Source organism: Monodelphis domestica, chromosome 7 (genome assembly GCF_027887165.1).
Source record: "Monodelphis domestica isolate mMonDom1 chromosome 7, mMonDom1.pri, whole genome shotgun sequence".
In the NCBI taxonomy this organism is placed as follows: domain Eukaryota; kingdom Metazoa; phylum Chordata; class Mammalia; order Didelphimorphia; family Didelphidae; genus Monodelphis; species Monodelphis domestica.
Window position 1 is genome coordinate 124747401 of NC_077233.1, and position 12580 is coordinate 124759980.

Sequence of the window (12580 nt, forward strand, 5' to 3'; positions counted from 1 at the left end):
TGAGTCAGTATCCCAATAATATTCCCAGACACCTGTCAGATTAACTAGTATAATTTGAGGTAATAGACCTCCATTCTCCTCATGCCTGATCTTTAGCAAAAGCTTGCTGGTTGGTTTTCCTATTTCAAGTTTCTCCCCACTCAAATCTATCCTCCACTCAGCTGTCAAATTTATTTTCCTAAAATGCAATTCTGATTATATTGCCTCTATCCCCCCCCCCCCATTCAATAAACTCCTATGGCTCCCTATTGCCTCCAGAATGAAATATAAAATCCTGTTTGGCTTTCAAAGCACTTTATAGATTGGCTCCTTTCTTACATATTACTCACTTCAACACATTCTGCAACCCAGTGATACCATCATCCTTGTTTTTAAACACAACTCTCTATCTTCTACTCCAAGCCTTTTGATGGACTGGCATTCACTGGAATGTCCTTCCTCCTCATCTCTGCCACCTAGCTTCCTTGACTTATTTTGTCTCTACTGAAGTCCCATATTCTATAAAAAGCCTTCCCTACTCTTCCTTAATCTTGGTGCCTTCTTTCTGAGATCATCTCCAATTTATCCTTTCTCTATCTTGCTAGTACATCATTGTTTACTTCATCTCCCTAAACAGACTACAAGCTCACTGAGAGCAGAGACTAAATTTTGCCTTTTTTTTTTTTTGTATGTCTATCACTTAGCAGGATGCTTGGCACATTGTAGATTCTTAATATATTCTAGTTGGCTAACTGATGAGGATGGAATGACCTCATCTAAGTTCTAGGGGCAAATCTTATCTTTGTGCATTTAATAGCTTTAGGCACAGGGCACATTATATTTATCCTTTTAAAATTTCCTTTTATCATTTCACCCTAGTAAGATCTTTTTGAATGCCAATTCAGTGTGAGATTGATCATTCATTGTGTTAGCTGTGCCTCCCAACTTCACACCATCTATAAATTTAATAAGCAGGCCATCTTTAGCTTTGTCCAACCGATGGAAAATTCTGAATCCTCTGGCCCTACTTGAGCTTCCTGACACATGACTTCAATAACTCCCTTTGTTAATCTCAGTTTGCTTGAGATTAGTGACTAGAATCTAAAGGCCAGCATTAAAGGCAGCCCTGAAGTTAATTCAATTAATCAATTAACAAACATTTAGTTAACACCTTCTATGTACTAGACACTCAGGTGAAGCTTCAAGGGTCAAGAAAGAATCTGAGTAAAATTCAGAAACAAATTGAGAGTGTAAAGAAACAGTTTAATAAGCAGAAATCAGAAACCTAGACAAAGGGCTTGGGTATTAGGGAAAAGGAAGGAATGTGGATGAAGTGTCTAAGGGCATAAGGGCCATCAAGGCTAAGAAAGCCTTTGATATGAAGGCAGAACCTTGACCAGACCATAAATATTCATATGGTATAATGGATAAAGTTGTTATTGTTGTGTCATTTTTCAATTGTGTCTGACTTCATGCCACCATTTGGGTTTTTTGGGGCAAAGATACTGGAGTGGTTTTCCATTTCCTTCTCCAATTCATTTTACAAATGAGGAAACTGAAACAAACAAGGTTAAGGCACACAGCTAGGAAGTTTTTGAAGCTCAAAATCTAACTCAGGAAGATAAAATCTTCCTTCTTTCAGGCACAGTGGTTTATCCACAGTGCCACGGAGCTGCTCCTAGAAAAAGAACCAGCCTCAAAGTCAGGAACACTTGGATTCAAGTTCTGCTTGAAACATACTGCTCTGTGACATTGTCCAAATCATTTAAACTCTTGATATTCCAGGCAATTCTCTAACGTTTTTGAGAGATTGTTCACTGACATCTATTAAAAAAATGTCCTCATTTATATGTTCCCCAGGTCAATGAATTTGCAGGTTCAATCCCTTTCCCTCCATGAGGGTGAATCTCCAGGGGGAGACTGACTTTGGACCTGAAAATGGCAGATATTGTGATTAGCTCATGTGGCAGGAGAGGAAGGAGAGAATGCCAGATTCAGGAAAAGCAACTCCAACCATATTCTAACACTTAGAGAAACTGCCAGGGCCAATTCGTTTCCATCTTTCTTATTGTACATAAGAGATCTGGGAAACAATTTAAGTTTGGAATTGTGCTCCTTTTGCCTTTACTAGACCTCTTATGGAGCAACTAATGAAAAAGAACATGGCCACAGGGCAGTCTGCATAAGAGAATAGACTAAATGAATGACATGATTAATCCACAACCTAGAGAATGGCACTAAGAGCTGACTTGTCATCATTATTCAGAAGTAACAATGTGCCCTTCTTCTCATTAACTAGACTCTATGTAATATGAAAACGACTCAGATCTCTGTAGTGCTAAGCATTTGCAAAATAGCTTTCTCAAAAACCTCTCTGGCACTGGTAGGAAACATATTGTCACTCCAATGTTAAAGTGGAGGAAACCGAAGCTCAGTGAACTTAAATGAGCTGTCCAAATTTAAATGATTAGTAACCAGTAGAAGCAGGGCATGAACTTAAGACTTCTGACTTCAGTTCCAATGTTCCTTCTGCTTTCCCAGATCACTGAAGACTTCCACTCTCTCTTCTATTGGTTTCTGTAAAACAGCATTCTCATGATTCTTTTTTACCAGAACTAGAACTAGGTTGTGGTAAATGGACTTTTGTCCCAGGGATTCCATATCCAGAGAATGACACTTTCTTCCTCTCACCCAAAAGTCATCTGCTAGCTGATAGCATGTAGTATGGCTTTCCTCACTCCTTTTCCAAAGACCAGGGCTATTCCACTCTGCAGGATCATGCTCTTGTACTCCTTTTTTGGGACTATCTGCTCTTGCCATCATGCTTCCTGGCAACTTTTGGTGAGTTAGGGACTACAGACCATTCTAAAGTATATGGGCTAGACTCTGGGGAGAGAGGGGAAAATATCCATTTTATTGTCATGGTTGTACCTGGCTCAAATTGTCATCTGCATGCTCCCTCTCCTGTCGCTCACCATTATCTGAATTTGCCCCAGGTCCAAGAATTTCCAGTTATGACTTTGCTTTCTACTTTTCTTTATCTCTTTATTTTCATGGCCCCTCCCTCCCCTTTGAAGTATGTCAAAGGAATTATTGACATTTAACTGAAGGAGTGAAGACTTAAAATATAAGATAAATTTAATATTTAAGGACCACTTAGACGTCACTGAATTTTGAGATTTATTCCTTTTGCTCATTTTCATGATGAGGAAATTGGGTCCCAAGAAGTGGCATGCACTGGGTCTTGCAGGCAGCTGTGTCTTTTTTTTTTTGTGGCCAGAGGCAGCAGAGTAAATAATATTTTATTTGATCATTTCCAAGCATTATTCATTATAGACATAGATAATTTTATTTTCCTCCCCCCAACCCCCATAGCCGAAGCATGATTCCACTGGGTATCACTTGTGTTCTTGATTGGAACCCTTTGCCATATTGTTAGTATTAGAACACATTAGAGTGTTCATTTAGAATCTCTCCTCTGTCATGTTCCCTCAACCGCTGTAGTCAGACAGTTGCTTTTCCTCAGTGTTTCTACTCCCACAGTTTGTCCTCTGCTTATGGATAGTGTTTTTTCTCCTAGATCCCTGCAGATTGTTCAGGGACATTACACTGCCACTAATGGAGAAGTCCATTACGTTTGATTATACCACAGTGTGTTTGTCTCTGTGTACAATGTTCTCCTGGTGCTCCTCCTTTCGCTCTGCATCACTTCCGGAGGTCGTTCCAGTCTCCATGGAATTCCTCCACTTTATTATTCCTTTTTGCACAATAGTATTCCATCACCAACATATACCACAATTGGTTCAGCCATTCCCCAATTCATGGGCATCCCCTTGTTTTCCAATTTTTGGCTACCACAAAGAGCACAGCTATGAATATTCTTGTATATATCTTTTTCCCCATTATCTCTTTGGGGTACAGACCCAGCAGTGCTATGGCTGGATCAAAGGGTTGACATTCTTTTACCGCCCTTTGGGCATAGTTCCAAATTGCCCTCCAGAATGGTTCGATCAGTTCACAACTCCACCAGCAATGAATTAAAGTCCCTACTTTGCCACCTCCCCTCCAGCATTCATTACTATACTTTGCTATCATGTTAGCCAATCTGCTAGGTGTGAGGTGATACCTCAGAGTTGTTTTGATTTGCATCTCTCTGATTATAAGAGATTTAGAACACTTCTTCATGTGCTTATTAATAGTTTTGATTTCTTTATCTGAGAACTGCCTATCCATGCCCCTTGCCCATTTATCAATTGGAGAATGGCTTGATTTTTTGTACAATTGATTTAGCTCTTTATAAATTTGAGTAATTAAACCTTTGTCAGAGGTTTCTATGAAGATTTTTTCCCAATTTGTTGCTTCCCTTCTGATTTTAGTTACATTGGTTTTGTTTGTACAAGGCTTTTTAATTTGATGTAGTCGAAATTATTTATTTTACATTTTGTGATACTTTCTATGTTTTGCTTGGTTTTAAAGTCTTTCCCCTCCCAAAGGTCTGACATGTATACTATTCTGTGTTTACCAAATTTACTTATGGTTTCCTTCTTTATGTTTAAGTCATTCACCCATTTTGAATTTATCTTGGTGTAGGGTGTGAGGTGTTGATCAATTCCTAATCTCTCCCACACTGTCTTCCAATTTTCCCAGCAGTTTTTATTGAATAGTAGATTTTTGTCCCAAAAGTTGGGATCTTTGGGTTTATTGTATACTGTCTTGCTGAGGTCATTTGCCCCCAGTCTATTCCACTGATCCTCCTTTCTGTCTCTTAGCCAGTACCAAATTATTTTGATGACTGCTGCTTTGTAATATAGTTTGAGGTCTGGGACTGCAAGGCCCCCATCATTTGTGATTTTTTTTTTCATTATTTCCCTGGATATCCTTGATCTTTTGTTATTCCAAATGAACTTTGTTATGTTTTTTTCCAGATCAGTAAAGAACTTTTTGGGGTGTTCAATGGGAATGGCACTAAATAGATAAATAAGTTTGGGTAGGATGTTCATTTTTATTATATTGGCTCGTCCTATCCATGAGCAGTTAATGTTTTTCCAATTGCTCAGGTCTAGTTTTAGTTGTGTGGAGAGTGTTTTGTAGTTGTGTTCATATAGTTCCTGTGTTTGTCTCGGGAGATAGATTCCTAAGTATTTTATTTTGTCTAAGGTGATTTTGAATGGGATTTCTCTTTCTAGTTTTTGCGGCTGAGCTGTGTTGGAGATATAAAGAAATGCTGATGACTTATGCAAGTTTATTTTGTATCCTGCAACTTTGCTAAAGTTGTTGATTATTTCAATTAGCTTTTTGGTTGAATCTCTAGGATTCTTTAAGTAGACCATCATGTCATCTGCAAAGAGCAATAGCTTGGTCTCCTCCTTGCCTATTTTGATGCCTTCAATTTCTTTTTCTTCTCTAATTGCTACTGCTAGTGTTTCTAGTACAATGTCAAATAGTAGAGGTAATAATGGGCATCCTTGTTTCACTCCAGATCTTATTGGGAATGAATCTAGTTTATCCCCATTGCAGATGATATTAGCTGATGGTTTTAGATATATACTGTTTATTATTTTTAGGAACAACCCTTCTATTCCTATGCTTTCTAGTGTTTTCAATAGGAATGGATGTTCTATTTTATCAAATGCTTTTTCTGCGTCTATTGAGATAATCATGTAGTTCTTGTTGGTTTGCTTGTTGATGTGGTCAATTATGTGGATGGTTTTCCTAATATTGAACCAGCCCTGCATCCCTGGTATAAATCCTACTTGATCATGGTGGATGACCCTTCTGATCACTTACTGGAGTCTTTTTGCTAGTATCCTATTTAAGATTTTTGTATCTATATTCATTAGGGAAATTGGTCTATCATTTTCTTTCTCTGTTTTTGACCTGCCTGGTTTTGGAATCAGTACCATGTTTGTGTCATAAAAGGAGTTTTGTAGAACTCCCTCTTTGCTTATTATGTCAAATAGTTTGTATAGTATTGGGATTAACTGTTCTCTGAATGTTTGATAGAATTCACTTGTGAATCCGTTGGGCCCTAGGGATTTTTTCTTAGGGAGTTCTTTGATGGCCTGTTGGATTTCATTTTCTGATATGGGATTATTTAAGAATTCTATTTCTTCTTCTGTTAGTCTAGGCAGTTTGTATTTTTGTATGTATTCATCCATATCACCTAGATTGGTGTATTTGTTGCCCTATAATTGGGCAAAGTAAATTTTAATGATTGCCTTAATTTCCTCTTCATCGGGGTAATGTCCCCCTTTTAGTCTTTGATGCTGTTAATTTGCTTTTCTTCTTTCCTTTTTTAAATTAGATTGACTAGTATTTTGTCTATTTTGTTTGTTTTTTCAAAGTACCAGCTTCTTGTCTTGTTTATTAAATCAATAGTTCTATCACTTTTGATTTTATTAATTTCTCCCTTAATTTTTAGGATTTCTAGTTTGGTTTTCTGCTGGGGGGTTTTAATTTGATCACTTTCTAGTTTTTTTTATTTGCATTTCCAATTGATTGATCTCTGGCCTCCCTAGTTTGTTAATATATGCACTCAGTGATATGAATTTACCTCTGATTACTGCTTTGGCTTTATCCCAAAAGGTTTGAAAAGATGTCTCGCCATTGTCATTTTCCTTGATGAAATTATTAATTGTTTCTATGATTTCTTCTCTAAACGATTTTGGAGTATCATATTGTTTAATTTCCAATTGGTTTTAGATTTGGTTTTCCATGTACCATTACTGATCATTATTTTTATTGCCTTGTGATCTGAAAAGGTTGCATTTATTATTTCTGCTTTTCTGCATTTGTATGCCATGTTCCTGTGATCTAATGTATGGTCAATCTTTGTGAATGTGCCATGTGGTGCTGAGAAGAAGGTATATTCCTTTTTGTCCCTATTTATTTTTCTCCATATGTCTATTAACTCTAATTTTTCTAAGATTTCATTCACTTCTTTTAATTCTTTCTTATTTATTTTTTGATTTGATTTATCTAAATTTGATAATGATTGGTTCAAGTTTCCCACTAATATGGTTTTACTGTCTATTTCTTCCTTCAATTCTCCTAGTTTCTCCATTAGAAAATTGGGTGCTATATTATTTGGTGCATACATATTGATTAGTGATATTTCCTCATTATCTAAAGTCCCTTTTAACAAAATATAGTTACCTTCCCTATCCCTTTTAATCAGGTCTATTTTTGCTTTGGCTTTATCAGATATCATGATTGCCACTCCTGCCTTCTTTCTGTCAGTTGAGGCCCAGAAGGTCTTACTCCATCCTTTAATTCTGACCTTGTGGGTGTCTACCCACCTCATGTGTGTTTCTTGAAGACAACATATGGTAGGGTTTTGGATTCTAATCCATTCTGCTATTTGTCTACGTTTTATGGGTGAGTTCATCCCATTCACGTTCAAAGTTATGATTGTGACTTGTGGACTCCCTGGCATTTTGATATCCTTCCCTAATTCTAATCTTTCTTCTTCTGCTCTACCTTTTAATCCAGTGATTTACTTTAAATCAGTACCCCTTGTCCCCTCCCTTAATATGTTAATCTTTCTAGTCCCTCCCTTTTTCTTCCCTCCCCTCCCCCCTTCTTCTTCCCTCCCTTTTTTGTGTTCCCTCCCCCCAACCCCCCTTGGTTTTCCCTTCTCCCTACTCTTGTTGGGTAAGATAGAATTCAAGATCCCAAAAGATCTGGATGTTCTTCCCTCTCAGAGTTGATTTCCCTGAGAGTAAGGTTTAAGTAAAAACTCTCTTCCTCTCCTTCTTATAGGAGTTTTCTTCCCCTCCCCTTCTCATGTGAATCTTTGTGTGAAAAAGATTATTCTATTTGGTTTTTCTTTTCCCCCTATTTACACATTATGTTTTCCCCACATGTTAATATACATAGATTGATATAAATGTAGTCCTTATAAAAGAGAGTTTGAGTAAAAGAAAAAGATAACATTTTTCTCCTTTTCCCTTTCCTTCATATTTACCTTTTCAGGTATTCCATGCTCTTTGTTTTTCAATATCAAACTTTCCACAGAGCTCTGGTCTTTTCTTTGCAAAAACTTGGAAGTCTTCTATTTTGTTGAATGCCCATACTTTCCCTTGGAAGTATATAGTCAGTTTGGGTGGATAGCTGATTCTTGGTTGAAGGCCCAGCTCTTTTGCCTTTCTGAAAATCATGTTCCATGCCTTATGGTCATTCAGAGTGGCCCTTGCAAGGTCTTGTGTGACCCTGATTGGCATTCCTTTATATCTAAATTGCCTTTTTCTGGCTTCTTGTAAGATTTTTTCTTTTGCTTGAAAGTTTTGGAATTTTGCAATTACATTCCGGGGAGTTGTCTTTTGGGGATTTAGTGTAGAGGGAGTTCTGTGAACTCTTTCAGTGTCTGTATTGCCCTCTTCTTCTAGGATCTCTGGGCAATTTTCTTTGATTATATCTTATATTACGATGTTGTGTTTGCTATTTATTTCTGGCTTTTCTGGTAATCCAATTATTCTTAAATTGTCTCTTCTCCCTCTATTTTCCAAGTCTATGACCTTGTCGGTGAGATAGTTTATGTTCTCTTCTAATTTCTTGGTCTTTTGGCTTTGCTTTATTAATTCTTGCTTGTCTTCTAGTTGCCTAATTCTGACCTTTAAAGCCTGGTTTTCCTTTTTAGTTTGGTCAAATTGGTTTTGTAGATGCGTGAATTTCTCTTGCATTATTTCCCACTTTTCCTCCTAGAAGGATTCCATCTTTTTGATCATTTCCGATTCAAATTCAAATTGTGGAGAGTTTCCATTTTCCTTTGGGAGGTTTCGGTGCATTTGCTTGTGTTTCCTCTTCTATCTCCTCTGTATTTTGTATTTTTGCTCCATAAAATGTGTCCAAAGTCGCCCCCTTCTTCTTGTTTTTCTTGGAGTTTTGAGGCTTTTGTCCTTCTATGCTATTTGCCATCTCTATCTGAATGGGGAGGTCTAGCTTTTCTTATCTCTGTCTGGTGTTCAGAGGCTTTAGTCCTAGGCAAACTGTTCGTTCTATGCAGTTGTTGTTCTGTCTTCCAGGGGAAGCCAGGAGTTGCTGGTGTTTCGGTGTTATTGCCCTCCTCAGTTCCCTCCCGATGCCTCTCTGTTGTCTTACTTTCATGCTCTGAGGCTGGCTTGGTACTCTCTGCCAGATGTTTCTATGCCTTTGCCGGCCAGAAGACCCTGCACTCTGAGGGGGGAGGAGGGGGTGGGGCCGCGGCTTCCCGGAGCTCCGAGGGCTCCCAATAGGATTAACTTCCACTGGGTTGAACTGAGTATGCCCTGAGGCAGGGACCTTCTGTGAGACTCGGATGGAAGGATTCAGCCAGGGGGCTTTAGGTTCTCCCCGTCTCTCTCTGTTTCCCTGCTGTCTGTGTTGGGTGCCCCCATGACTGATTCAGGTTGTTTTCAGGAAGGGGCCTTCAGAATAGCCGGCCCTTAGGCTCTGAGGTTCCCTCTGCTGCCTTGGACTCAGTGCTCTGGGTTGGGGGGGATGGTTCCTGGGACCTTCCTTCTGCCTACCCCTTAGATCTGAGTGATCTCAGGTTCTGGCTTTTGGGGGGCCTTACCTTTGGATCCGGGTCCAGGTCCAGGAGGAGGAGGGTTCCCGGGGTCTATTCTGTTGTTTGTTTTGAATTTCAGTGCCCTAGGAGCATATAGTTTGAGATCGGTAAGGAAGGGTTTCTGGAGGTCTGAACCTTAGCTGTCTCTAAGCCGCCATCTTGACCGGAAGAAGGCAGCTGTGTCTTAAAGGAGACTGACCCTAGATCTTCTTCACTTCAAGTCCTCCAGTAATGATGTTAAACTCAAATAGAAATGAGGGTCATCAAAATATAAATAAGGATCCCTGTGGGCCACATATTGACTTAGAAAATTACATTTTAGCATTGTCTATGTTCTAACAAGGACAAGCTAAGTGGTGCAGTGGACAAAATGCTAAGCCTGAAGTCAGGAAAACATGAGTTCAAATCTGATCTCAGGCTGGGAGAGCCTGGACAAGTTATTTGATCCAGTTTGCCTCAACTTCTTTATCTATAAAATGAACTGGAGAAGGAAATAGCAAACTACTCTGATATCTTTGCCAATAAAACTTCAGATGAGGTCACAGTCAGACATAACTAAAAATTATTTAAATGACAAAAAATGTTGTATTTCATTTTGTTAAATATTTCTCAATTACATTTCAATCTGGTTCAGGCTGCAGAAGAGAGCATTGTGTGTCATAAATGCACTGCTATATTTTGCCTTTCATAAAAGAGGAAGAAGTATTAAACTAGCTTTTCTTGACCTCTGAGAACCAATCTTAGAATGATGAGTGAGACCCACAGTAAGGCAAATTTTGACTTGATGTAGGTAAAAATGTCCTTTTTTATTAGTGCTTTCTAGAGGTGGAATGGCTGTCAGAGGAGATGGTCTGTCTCTCTCCCATCAACAACCCCTTACTGGATGTTTGTCATTAGTTATTTCAGTCATGTCTGACTCTGTGATCCCCATTTGGGGTTTTTATGGCATAGATACTAGAGTGCTTTACCATTTTCCAGTTCATTTGATGAGTAAAAATGAGGCAAATAGGGTTAAGTGATTTGCCCAGGGTCACATAGCTAATAAAAGTATCTGAGGCCATATTTGAACTTTTGAAGATGAATATTCTTGACAGCAGGCATGGCACTCTCTCCATCACAACAACTAGTTGTGGCATTATTGAATGGAGATTTTTAAATGGAGGATGAAAGACCACTTATCACTGCTATTCACATATAAGTTGGGCACTTTGAACTCTGAGATTTCTTCCAACTTGCTTTGAGGACCTAACTAACTTGTCAAAGTATGGGTTGGGAGAGTGAGATCCAACCCTAGATGTACCACAAATGTACTGAGTTCTGGCTTAGCATACAATTAGAGGACTTTTTTTTTATCATAACAGAATATAAACTTGGAATCAGGCAAAGAATGTCTGAAATTCTTTTTTGTGTTGGCTCCCATTGACTAGTCTACTACCATGACATGATTGGGTAACAGATGAAGTTAAATCCAAACAGTGTTGAACCCCCTGGAAACTAGGGATGAGTCTATGGATGAAATGTCCTACTGTTGGTAAAGAATAGATATGGGAAGCAGAAGAGGAAGAAGGGAATGGAAGATATGAATTCATTATAGTCAATGGAGATATCAGATCTTTATTCAGGATCATGCAAGAACAGGGCTTAGAAAAGTTGAAATTTGGAAAGATTCTTCCAACCCCCTTTCCCATTTCCCTTATAAATTTGTAAGCACCATAAAGAAAGGACCTTAGCCATATTCATTTTTCTATAGCCCCACCATCTATTATTATGCTATAAGCATGAAACACTCTCAATAAATGCTTTTGAATTGAATTATACCATGCCCTTCCTCTTTTACAAAGAGTACAGACAATAAAACTGAAGGGATGTCCATCAATTGGAGAATAGTTGAACAAGTTGGGGTATATGATTGTCATGGAATACTACTGCTTCATAAGAAATGACAAATAAGATGGTCTCAAAAAAAAAAAAACAAGCAAACCCAAACCTAGAAAGACGTAAATCAAGTGATGCAAAGTGAAGTGAATAGAACCAGGAGAATGTTGTATATAGGAAGGGCAATAAAGTACAATGATCAACTGTGAATGACTTAACTATTATCAGCAATGCAAAGATTCAGTACAAATCCAAGGGTTTGCTATTTTAAAATGCTATCCACTGCCAGGGAAGAAACTGACCAAGTCTGAATGCAGATTGAAGCGTGCCATTCTTCACTTTATTTCCTCCACGAATTTTTCTTTGGTGTGAACAATATGTCCTCTTTCACAACATAGTGAACATGGAAATATGTATTGTATAATAGCATATGTACAACCTATATCCTATTACCTGCTGTTTTCAGCAAGTGGAGTGGGGAAGGAGAGAATATTAATCATAAAATGTCAAAAATGATTATTTAAAATTGTGCCAATATGTAATTTGGAAAAATAAAAAAGAATTAAAAAAGAATATAGACAACAGATGCTGGGAGCATCAGGCTCAATGTCTTGACATGGTCACTTGTGGAAGCCAAGAGGTCACAAAGTGGCTCCTTGGTGGGATGTAATTACCCACTCAAGCCCTTCCATATGATTTCTCTCACCAACATCCCTTACTAATGGAATTGACATGATTATTGTTCTCTCCCTGGTCTCAGAAGGAATAATATGAGAGCAAAATGCTTGCACGCTTTCCCCAAAAATATCATCAAAAGATCAGACTCACAAAACCAAACCCAGAAGACCATCATGGGTTAACTTTTGCTTAGGTATATAATTCCCAGGAAAAGCTGTGACCACAAGCCATATCCAGAAACCCCCCACTCTCATGCACTGAAACTTATTCTCTTAAGCCAGTACATAAATCTTTCATAAGGAGACGCCTGTACAATATGCCTTGGTACACCATGCCTCAACATGCCTCAGTAGCTTGATTTACCAACCCAAACTCCCCAACAAATGCTAAAAAATGATTAGTACCCCTTTGATCCCTCTACTTGATTGTTGATTGTCTAGAATTTCTGATTGATCATCTATTGTTATTAAAGGTAATAAGTGATTTTCCTTGGTTGTCTAT